General features: G+C 37.9%; 1 long non-coding RNA gene across 1 annotated transcript in view; it reads left to right on the top strand.

Moving 5' to 3' along the window:
* Window positions 1–9,511, top strand: part of LOC112480637 — a 30,954-nt gene extending 21,443 nt beyond the window's left edge. Inside the window, exon 3 of the long non-coding RNA XR_003046723.1 lies at window positions 8,175–9,511. This is a non-coding gene — a long non-coding RNA (uncharacterized LOC112480637). The remainder of the gene's footprint in view (window positions 1–8,174) is intronic.
* The last annotated feature ends 1,195 nt before the right edge of the window (window positions 9,512–10,706 follow it).

The raw sequence follows: 10,706 nt of genomic DNA, 5'->3' as shown, positions 1-10,706 counted from the left end.
CAGGGTATAATAAAAACATGGCTGTCTATAAGCCAGGAAGTGAACTTTCATCAAGAACCAAATCTGCTGGCACCTTGATCTTGGGCTTCCCAGCCTCTAAAACTGTGAGAAATAAATGCATGTCATTTCAGTCACCAGTGGATGGTATTTGTTAGAGCAGCCTGAGTTAATTATTCCTGATTTTTTTATGCATATGCAAATGGATGTGTATATAAGCATATAATACAAATATTTTTACCTGAATATCACAAAACAGAAATATACGTGACTATATATTTACACTTATATCTCTCTAAAACATCTTTGTTTTATATAATCTGTCTCTATATACATACAGTTGTATTTTTTCTGAAGATGGTAACACAATACATTTTGTTCTGCATCTTCCTTTTTTCACTGAATACATTTTCATGTCAGTAAATAGAGACCTATCTTATTATTTTTAATGGCTTCACAGTGTTTTATAGTTTGGATGGTCATTAATAAACCATTCCTCAACTGCTGGCTATTTAGATTGTTTCACTTTTTTTTTTTTTTTTGTGATTACAAACTGCTGCAGTGACCCTGGCAGTGTTTTCATTTTTGTGAACTCGTGCCAGTGTTTCTGTAAGGAAGATTCCTAGAAGTGGAATTGCTGGGTATCTCAGAAGATTGAACCGATTATTAACCATCAGAGATTCATAGGTTGGAAAAGATTCTGAGAGTGCTTGGAGTTTATCTCAAACACCCAGGAAAGATGTTTTCTTCTCCTTCTGACTTTGAAAAGTTCAGAGAATGAGACTCCATATTCTTTTTCAGTAATGCCTTCCAATGACTTGAAATTGAAATAGACTGTAAAAGAAATGGTCATAGTTATGATGCTCTGGCCAACTAAGTTGGAAATAAAGTGAAGGACTGAATCCTAAGGTAACACTTTGGTGAGCCTAGTTTGCAGACCAATCAAGCAGCACAAGATACAGAATTATCAGTGTTATAGCAGTCTTAGATATTTGGGTTAATTTACATTCATATAGTAGGGAAGTTTATACTTTTATACTTCATGCAGAATAGCACTGGAAGATTAGTTCACTCTGGGTATTTCAAGACTGCAAACCTATCCCTCAAGATGGCCCTCAGCAAACTGGTCCCCTTTAAGCTTTGACTCCGTCACCAGGAAGCAGGCGACCTACTGAGAGTCTAGCCAGACCACAAATGACCTTAAATCTGGTTCCACCACCTACCCAACAGTGCGTCAGTCCTGAAAGAATAGTTGGGCTGCCCTCTACCTGGATTGTTTGCTTGTGTCCCAAGGTTATCTCCCTTACAAAGAACCTTGTGGTAGCTCATTTACAAGCTGACCTAACGACAAAAAAAAAACCATGATGCTACATGACAGAGCTGGGGATCCTGACTGCTTCAGGTAGCCCTCTCCAAAGCACGTAGAATTTGTTTGGAATCTTTGCAACACTGTGATGACCTAACGTGAGAAAACACTGTGTATTATAGACTTGGCTCTGGGAGCAGACATGTGCTTGACTGTCACAACTTGTACATTTTTCTCACTCAGGGTACACATGGAAGCATGTCTTCATTAGAAACAAATGCGGAATGAGTAGCAAAGATGACCATGTTAAACAGCCAGGACTTTTCACACAATGTGCACATTTACACAGCACTGCAGAAAGGACTAGGCAGCCTGGCTATGTTAGATCATTTCACTGTTCACCAAAGAGATTTGAAATGGACTTTTAATTATTATTGCTGATTTGTTATGGCCGTATTTCTTAATATGGACATCTGATTAGAATTAATTTTGATGAATAGAGCACTTAAACTTGTAGGATTGAATTTGTTGTTACATACTGGCATATATACTGTATTGTTGTATTGAAATGTGTTATGTAGTATGACTTTTTGCTGGAGTACAAATTACAGGCACTTCTTATCTGTTTTAGTTTTGAGGTCACTGCTCTTCCTTCCTTCACCTTTGTATGGCTTTTTAGATTTGTTAATGGAGATAGAGCAGAGCTAAGTGACTATTAAACTCTTTTCTATATACAGTAAAACCCATTAACACAGACTTCACTAAATTTGGAATTTATGATAATGAGGGCAGGGCCTGGGTTAAAGTTTACTTTTTCATTGTCTCTGAATAAAAGCTTTGCTGAGCTAATAAATAGTATAAATATACTTACAGGAGGATGGCACTATTTACTTTAAAAAGCCGTCTTTTCAAGCACTCTGGAGAAAGTCTTTGCAGGAGAGACAATGAGGTAGTGTGGCAGAATGGCATAGTGCAAGGACTGTGTTGCTCACTAGCCATGTGACCTTCGGCAAATTACTTAGCTTCTCTGAATATCTTTTTCCTCATCTGTAAAATGAAGACAATTATCTAATTTATGGGGTTGCTGTGAGGGTTAGATTTAATAGATAGAAAGTGCCCGTTGTGCATTATGTACTTCGTAAATAAAATAATTAGTAAGCTAATTTTAAATACTTATCATTTTTCAGTAAAGCAAGGTTCCTCATCACTTTAAAGTTTTGTTAACATAATCTAAGTTATTGCTTTGTTATTATTATTGATTAAAGGAAGACACTAGCAGTTTGATGTAGTGGTAAAGACCATGGGCTTTGGACTCAGACAAACTCAAGTCTGAAAGCAGTTTTGTGACTCATTAGCTATGTGGCCTTAGGTAAGTTACTTTATATCAGTCAGGTTTTGTTTTCTAATTTGTGTAAATAGGATGATAGTATGTGCTCTAGGCTTTTCTGAGGACTCAGTGAGATAACGCCTGTAAAGTGTTCAGCTCAGTGATTTTCAGGTAGTAAACTCTCAAGCATTAGATGTTGCTGTTATCACGGTCTTTTTTGAAAATAGTCCATACTTTATTTAGATCTTTCATTAATTCAGACTTGTCTTCTTCAATTCACCTAATTAATGAATTTTACTCTAGATATCATCTTCATTCTGATGAGAATTTTAAGTGTGTAAGTAAAAAATTATAGAGAAGGAAAATGGCTATATAGGTAGGTAGGCTGAAAGAGGAGAGAATAATATTTTAAAAGTGGAAGCACAAAGCCTCAAGTGTGACTTAAATTACTGAATAGTCAATTTTGTGCATAATCTTTGTGTCCTTTATGAAAAGTCTTTATATCAGCCAGAAAGAAATAGAACTTTATGTATCAGCTCATATCATTTGTTGGAGAGAGGGGCAGTAAGTCCATATTCAACTTTATTTTCATCTTGTTGCTTTCCCTTAAGCTTCATAGGGCTGTATGGATGAGAAATGCAAGCACTATTATGTCCTGCATAGAGACTATAATTTATCCTCCCCTTATTGATGGGCTTATACAGTTTGTCAGAATCCATCAACTCAACAGATCAGACTGAATTACTTTGATGACTGACAAATGGGTGCCACTCATGGTGAAATGAAAATAGCCAGGTATGTGTGCTTATTAAGTACTCTTCAGTAGCAGAAATGTGTTTTACTGAAAACTCTCATCCATGCTATTTTTGTAGAATCAAGAAGTACCATCTTCTTTTGGGAAAACAATTATTTTTCATGAGATTCTGAACTATTACAATAAAAATTTGGAACCATAATGTGTTATAAAGATCATTTTTTTTTCTCATTCATATGCACGCACAATGGAAACTTGTAATAAAAACTAGAGGAGACAGAACCAATACTATTGGAGCTATGTGTCTTTGACTTTCCAGGGCTGCCCAATTTATGCAGATAATTAAAAAATTCAATTCAATTCATTAAATTGACAACCAATAGTTTAACATATAAGAATTTTCATATAAATAAATTCACAAGTCAGATAAAAACCTTTTGTCAGATCATGTTTTCTAAGATTTGGGTCAGAAGCGAATGCACACCGTGTTGATTGGTTGTATTATTTCAGATTTTTATTAGAAGTACCTAATGGTTAGTTGTTAAAGTATGGCATTGTCTAGATTTGCATATCAACAGGAACAGCAATAATGACTCATTTTTATTGAATGCTTACTATATACAGATACTGTGCTAGATATAATGGGAAGCAAAAAAAAAAGGGATACTGTCTTATGTTAACAACAACCTGTGAAGTAGGTATAGACAAAGAAACAAGTTCATAGTGCTTAATAATTTGTCTAGCTCTGTCTAAGTGGCAGAGCTAGAATTATATGGCTGTGTTTGTTACAGCAACCTAACCAATGTGCAGGTTAAGAGACTCCAGAATATAATGGCTTAAATAAGCTAGAAGGAGCTCTCTGACAGAGTAGAGCTGTCATATCAGCTCTGGACTGCTTATGCCTAGATTGTTGTGTAAGGGTGAAATGAACTTCCATCTTACTACTCTCTGCTGCCCCTGGGTTGACCTCATCCATACATCTGAAGATACGTAAATATTATCTTTAAAGGCATTCCCTAGATGTTGGATTCCTAACTTCTGCTCATATTCTGCTAGCCATATTAGCTTTAAGGAAAACCTGGAATTAATAGTCTTTGTGGCCATGTACCTCTCAAAATTCAGGGGTTCTATTAATAAAGGAAAAAGGGGAGAAGCAGGCAATTGGCAGTCTCTACATTGCATGCTAATTAAGAGCATTGTTTCCAAGTGGAGTTTTGGCCACAGACTTGAACAAGTGACAAATGATCTCATGACTTTGGGATATGCCTACATCCATTATTCATTTCTTTCCATGTGCATGTGTATAGTTTGTATGATATATTTAGATATTCAAAATGTGTGAGACGACATGATTATTACTTGATTCTACAGTAGACTCTGGTCATCTGCAAGTGCTAATTCAAAATTTCACAGTAGGAGAAGCCCACTGGCTTTAATCTTTGGCAGGAAGGCTTGCAAAACCCCCAGGATTTGTCTTGCTTGCAGTCTCACTCTCAAGAAGATCTCAAACTCAAAGATCTATATTGTAAGCAATGTGTTCTTAGAGAAATGGTTTAATAGATGGCATGTATTCAGTACATAAGTCTATAAACAACACTGGCCCAGAACTTCAGAGTTTCCTGGAATTCTTGGTCTATTCTGATAAAGTTAGATATTTACTATAGAAAAATCAATTCACAAGTATTTATTGAGAATATACTTAGATAGTAGGTATGTGGAGATGGATGGACCCACCGAATTTACCCAGGTATCTCCTGGGGCTACAGATACTTGGAGGAGATAACCACAGGCTAGATCTCAAGTACATATCCATATATTCTTATTTGTTACCTGAGTGCTCCCCCCATACCCCCAAATCTAATGCAGTCTCTCATGAACTCAGCTCAGTGTGGAGCTGCTTGGAAATATTGTGTCTTGTACGGATAGGCCTCCTTGGTCCTTCTCTCCCAAGTATAGCTCTTTAGATCCCACTTCACTAGTGGCTAGATGAGACAGGAGAAAAACATAAAAGAAAGATAAAGGTTTAAGTTAGAACTAGTCTAATTAGTCTCCCCAAGGCTTTAATGGCGGTGGGGGTTGGGGGTGGGGTGGTGGTTGGGCTGATGTTGGGAAGCATCTCCCAAGTGAGAGGCAGTTCCAGACCTATTTTGCCTCACTGGCTACATGGAAGTACAGAGAAGCAAAGAGAGAGAACCTCAAGAGACAAACTCCAAACAGACCACAGCCTACAGAAGACAGAACTTTAACCTTTCCTCTCATTATACCTGAAGCTTCACTCCCTTTTAAGAGGTTTAGTTGAGTCCAGTAACTTGATTCAGTCACCTTGTCTCTTTTCCTCCATGGGAGTGGGGCTGGGAAATGGAGTAAGGGTAGGGAGAAGATGGAAGTGGAACTTTGCTCTCCCACTAGAGGTCAACATCAAGTGTTTTGGAGGCACGTATAGGACGTGGCCTTTCTCCCAGTTCTCAAAGAATTGTCTGTCTAGGGAGCTAATGAATATGAAAAATTTAGCGAGAACCAAGTACTTAAACTGCGTGATATTGTTTATTCCAGAGGAATTCAAATAAGGGATAAGTCAATGTGGATTTGTTTCTTGGGGGAAGCTTCTTAGATCTTGTCACAAATGAGGTGATTAAGAAGGCAGAGATAATTAAAGAAGGCAGAAAGAGAGGATGAACAAAAATTAAGAATGAGCTGAGAGGGCAGTAGACCTGTGTGCCTTAAGCGGAAAATTCATGTTAGAGACTAGGAAATGAAGTAGAATAAGAAAGTGGAATACTTTAAAAATTAGGCAGGGGTTAGGCTATATGCAGTCATGTAAGATTTTTTTTTTAAAAACTAAGTTAATGTTAACTAATTTTTTATGAAATTAAGTGAGGATAAATTCATAAATGACCAACAATGAATTAATAAAAGGTAGATATTATAAAAATATAGTGTTAGAATTTGTTTAGGGTGGGAATAGGGGGTTCCTATGCAGGATCTCAACATAGGTTGCCAAGGAACAAGATGAAGTCAAGACTAGATATATCAGGGATTGGGAGCCTGACTGCCCTAGCGTTAGCCAGTAATCCTAGTGTTAGCTAGTAATCCAGTCCTCAGTGACCAAAGGATGTGATGATCTTGGTATTGGTTTGGGAAAAATATTGGATCTGAGGAGATTCAATTCAGCGGGAGGTTGGAGCCACTAAAATATAGATAGCAGATGAGATTCAGAGTCAGGAATGGTGGCATTGTGGCAATGGCAATCATCCCAGCTGGATCCCAGCTAGCACCTGGAGTCCTGGAATAGGAGCTGGGGCGGGGTTGGATCAAGGCCCTAGTCAAGTAGAGTTAGGTTTGGGGCAAGGCACAAGGCATTGTAGGAAATGGGAAAGCTGGTCAGGGTAGAAGCCAGTTCTGAAGATTGGCTGGAGTTAGATGGGAAATAAAGGGAGAAATAATGAAGCAGTGTAGAGCAGACTCAGTGAAATTCAGTGCATTTGTGGCCAAAAAAAGAATTCCAGTCCTTCAGTCTGGTGGGCTGAGGTTGATTCTCTTTTGCCTGCCTGATGAGAGTGGGCTGAAGATCATAGCTGCACTGAACCTTTTAAATGAAGACTTCAGGGGCCCCAGCTCAGAGAGATCTTGGAATGAACAGCTGAACTAGAGGCCCAGTGGAGGCAGCATTACTTGGAAGGAGTCGAGACTACAGTAGAGGAGACCTAGGTGTAACTAGGAGGCTGTCATATTCCAGAGTGTGGAGAATAGAGTCTGACTAAGGGGGAAGGATTTAATAGAAATTCAGAAGAAAAGGGGATTGAAAAAGACATTTTAAATTAAGAAGTAGTAGGCTTCAGTGACAGGTTTGTTATAATTGATAGAGAAGGAAGAACCTAAAATGATTCCAAATGGATTTTAAATGCTCATGTGGTATGACATTTAAAATGAACTGAAGGACATTTTAAACACGTATGCAATTGCTTTTGGTCTATTTTTAAAAACTCAAATTAGTAAATTGGCAAATAAATTAAGAGTGTTAAGGCTAAGCTTGTTTGTTCATTGGCTTTGCATCTCACTGCAGTGGGTCTGTAATGGGACATTCCAGAGAGACAGTAGCCCTTGAGCATGTGAATGAATAGAAATGTTTCTTCCAAAGATATCTATCTTTCCTGGTCTAAGATAGTGTTACTAATATATGTATGCTTGGGTATGACTGAAAAGCCTAAGGTGGGCCTACCTGGATCCTTTCATGCTTCTCTCATGGGGCCTTTGTCGCTGGAGTTGATGTTTAAAGTGTTCTTTTGAGCCTCTTTTATCCACCTGGTTAGCTCAGAGCCTTTGCGGAAGAAAGTGTGCTCCTGCCCCGCCAGATTGCTTCACAATAGGCTTCTTTATCTGCAGCTGTTGTTTCCCAGCTATCTACTTTGGTGCTACATGATGGGACACAGGCAGGGACTTATACTGTTTATGAGGGGAGAGGTGTGCGACCTCAGCAGGGATATTATTCCTGTTTATCAAGGCAAGGAAAGAAAATACAAAATCTAGGTAGGGAAACCTCGTTTTCAAAATGCACAGATATTTGGTATTTCTGCTTTTGTTACTTCTGGATGTGCACCTGGAGGTGACATGGATTTCAAAGTCACTATTTAAGGTAAGGAAAGAAAACTTTTAAACATCATTATCACCATAAAAGATCTTGGTTATATTTTTGAAATATGAAGCTTAAAATATTAGCGATCAGCAAAAGACCAACCATTGTACTTCTGAGAAGGACTCGGATTAATAATTTGTTTCCATTTTGTTCACAGATATACTATCTGTAGGACAGGGGTAGACTGAATACCTGCTTCACTGAATCCCTGCTTCAAGTCATCTTTCACATTTTCTTGTTTGGAAGAACAACCGTTGGGGAATCACCTTGTTACCATCAGCAAAAATGAAAACAAATCCAGACATTAAGAATGCCACCGTGGTCAGCAGTTAATGAAGCCAGCGTTACACAAGCAAGCTTCATTCAGCAAAGGAAGTTTTCGAGACAGTGCCTCCCTAGCCAGAAATCAGGAAAGACTGAACTGATTCTGGTCATCTCAGCTGCTCCTTAAATCACTGCAAGCCTTCCAAATTAATGCAAATTGAAACATGCATTGCTTTTTCAGCTTACTTGAGTACTTGCTATGTGTAAATCACTGTACAAATAAGATGTGGTCCCTGCCTTCAATGGATTTACAGTTAGTTTCAGTGCATTTTTTTTTGGGGGGGGTCTTCTGTTCTTAATTAAGTGTGTCTCTAAGACAGCAAACAAATGAAAAAGTGTTCTGTAAGCATTTTAAGTTCCTTTACTAGAAAAACAAACAAACAAAAACTAATGTGGGCAACTCAGGACATCTTAGTTCTATTTTTTTGCACTTCTAATAGATAGGATCCATTTTGTTGATTCCATAAATATTCAGTAGACTTGAAAGATATTAACACATTATTTGGATTTAATTTGAATCAAATTCTTTTTCATTCTTTAGGTGTAGATTGTTGGAAAATATGTTGTGTTTGTACATTTCTTGAGAGGTGAATTATATCTGTTGTCTCAGTAGCCTCAAATTTCCATGCCCTAGGGACCTACCTGCCATTCCCTATGAGTTAATAGCATCCTGGAGAAAGGGAAGGTTTGGATCAGACTTGGGGGTCCCTGCTCATGCACCCAAGACAGGGCAGGGAAGGAGCCAAGTAGACCTGGACAATGGCTCTGTATGAAAATTTGGCTCTTTCAGTATTCATTGTGTTGTCTTCTGTGTTCTATAAGTTGAGTGAGTGACTATGTAGTTTTTCCAAAAAAATTGTTTCTTATCTTGGAGTAGGTCATGATTTTTCCAGTTTTAAGACACTAATGTGATTTTAGACACTAGACATTTAATATATTGTCTGTGACCCATTTTAGTATGTATGAGCCAATAATTGACATGTCTTTGTCTTTAGTAGTATCCATCGGAATTGAAAATGTGCCAGCTTTTTAACATTATCAATAGTCTTCTTAATTAAGCTGCCAATACATACTGCCAATACATACAATAGTACCGTGTGTCATATGAGAAATGAATTGTGTAAATGCTATTTCTCTCTTATTGAATAAACAATGTTGCTCCATATAAAATGGATTTCAAGTGTTCTTTGAATGGGACATTATATTGCTCCCTAAAGAATTTCATGAGAATTCTCATACCATTCCTTTTTATTTAATTTCTAAAATTTTTTATTTTGCTTCTCAATAAGGAATTGCTCTAATTTGACCAATAACTTTAGTTATAATGATTCATCCCTAATAGGATAAATAACCTGGCTCTCAAACTCATGATGGTGATATTGTGTATTTATAATCTCACTTTCATTTTGCATGAAATGACTTCCAGGAAATCTGGGTTATGAACCTACATCGTACTAAATTGTAGATATTTATTTTCTGTTCTGGGAGATTTTTGGGGGACGATTTCTGTATTCCTGGTGCCTAGCACAGTGTCTGGTACAGAATAGGTATATGTTCAGTAAACATTTGGTGATTAAGGCATGTAAAGTAGCTTTTTTCATCTATGGTTCTTAAGGCTCTGTGGAAGACAGGAGGTCTTGCTAGCAGAGTAGCAGCTTCATTGGTTTGTAGTTTACATTCAATCTACTTAGAATAAGTCCAAATCAGTTGAATACTTCATATACAGTCTAGTCCACTGAGCCTCTTAACACCACTGAGCCTGGTGTTTTGGATTCACCAGTGCAGCCCTGTGATTTGTACCAACATTCACTCTGCTTCCCCTGGCTTTTGCCCAACTCTACACAGGGGCTGGGCCTTTCGAGGGGCTGCTCCTCTTCTCCTGCTCCGGCTTTGTTCATCAATAGAAGAGCAATTGCTCTATTCACTGGGTACCCACCATGTGCCAGGTGCTGCACTAAGTGCTTTACACATATCCTTTCTCTTAATTATCTCATTTAAACCTCCCAACGACCATTTGAAGTAGGTATTATCCACTGCAGAGATACGTATCTTGCTTAAATCATGGGGATCTAAGTCCAGATCTCTCAGATTCCAAAGCCTGAACTATTAACCCCACCCTCTGCTGCATCCCAGGAGAAATTTGGGGGGAGGCAGATCAAATCTGGATGTAGTCCAGAATCACCGCATTTAGTATTCCCAAACAGCAAACTGTCTAACAGATAAAACACAGCAAATCACAATTGTTTTGAGAATGGGGGAAGGCAGAGCAATTGGGAGGAAGCAAAGTTGGGAACAAACCAGTCTGAGTTAAACCTTTAGCCTTTACCTCATAATGTTTCTGTTTCTTTTTTTTTTTTTTAAACTT

This window comes from Pteropus alecto, unplaced genomic scaffold (assembly GCF_000325575.1).
Source record: "Pteropus alecto unplaced genomic scaffold, ASM32557v1 scaffold20, whole genome shotgun sequence".
Classification (NCBI taxonomy): Eukaryota; Metazoa; Chordata; class Mammalia; order Chiroptera; family Pteropodidae; genus Pteropus; species Pteropus alecto.
Note: the sequence above shows the minus strand (reverse complement) of the source record. Positions and strands in the feature narration are given on the sequence as shown.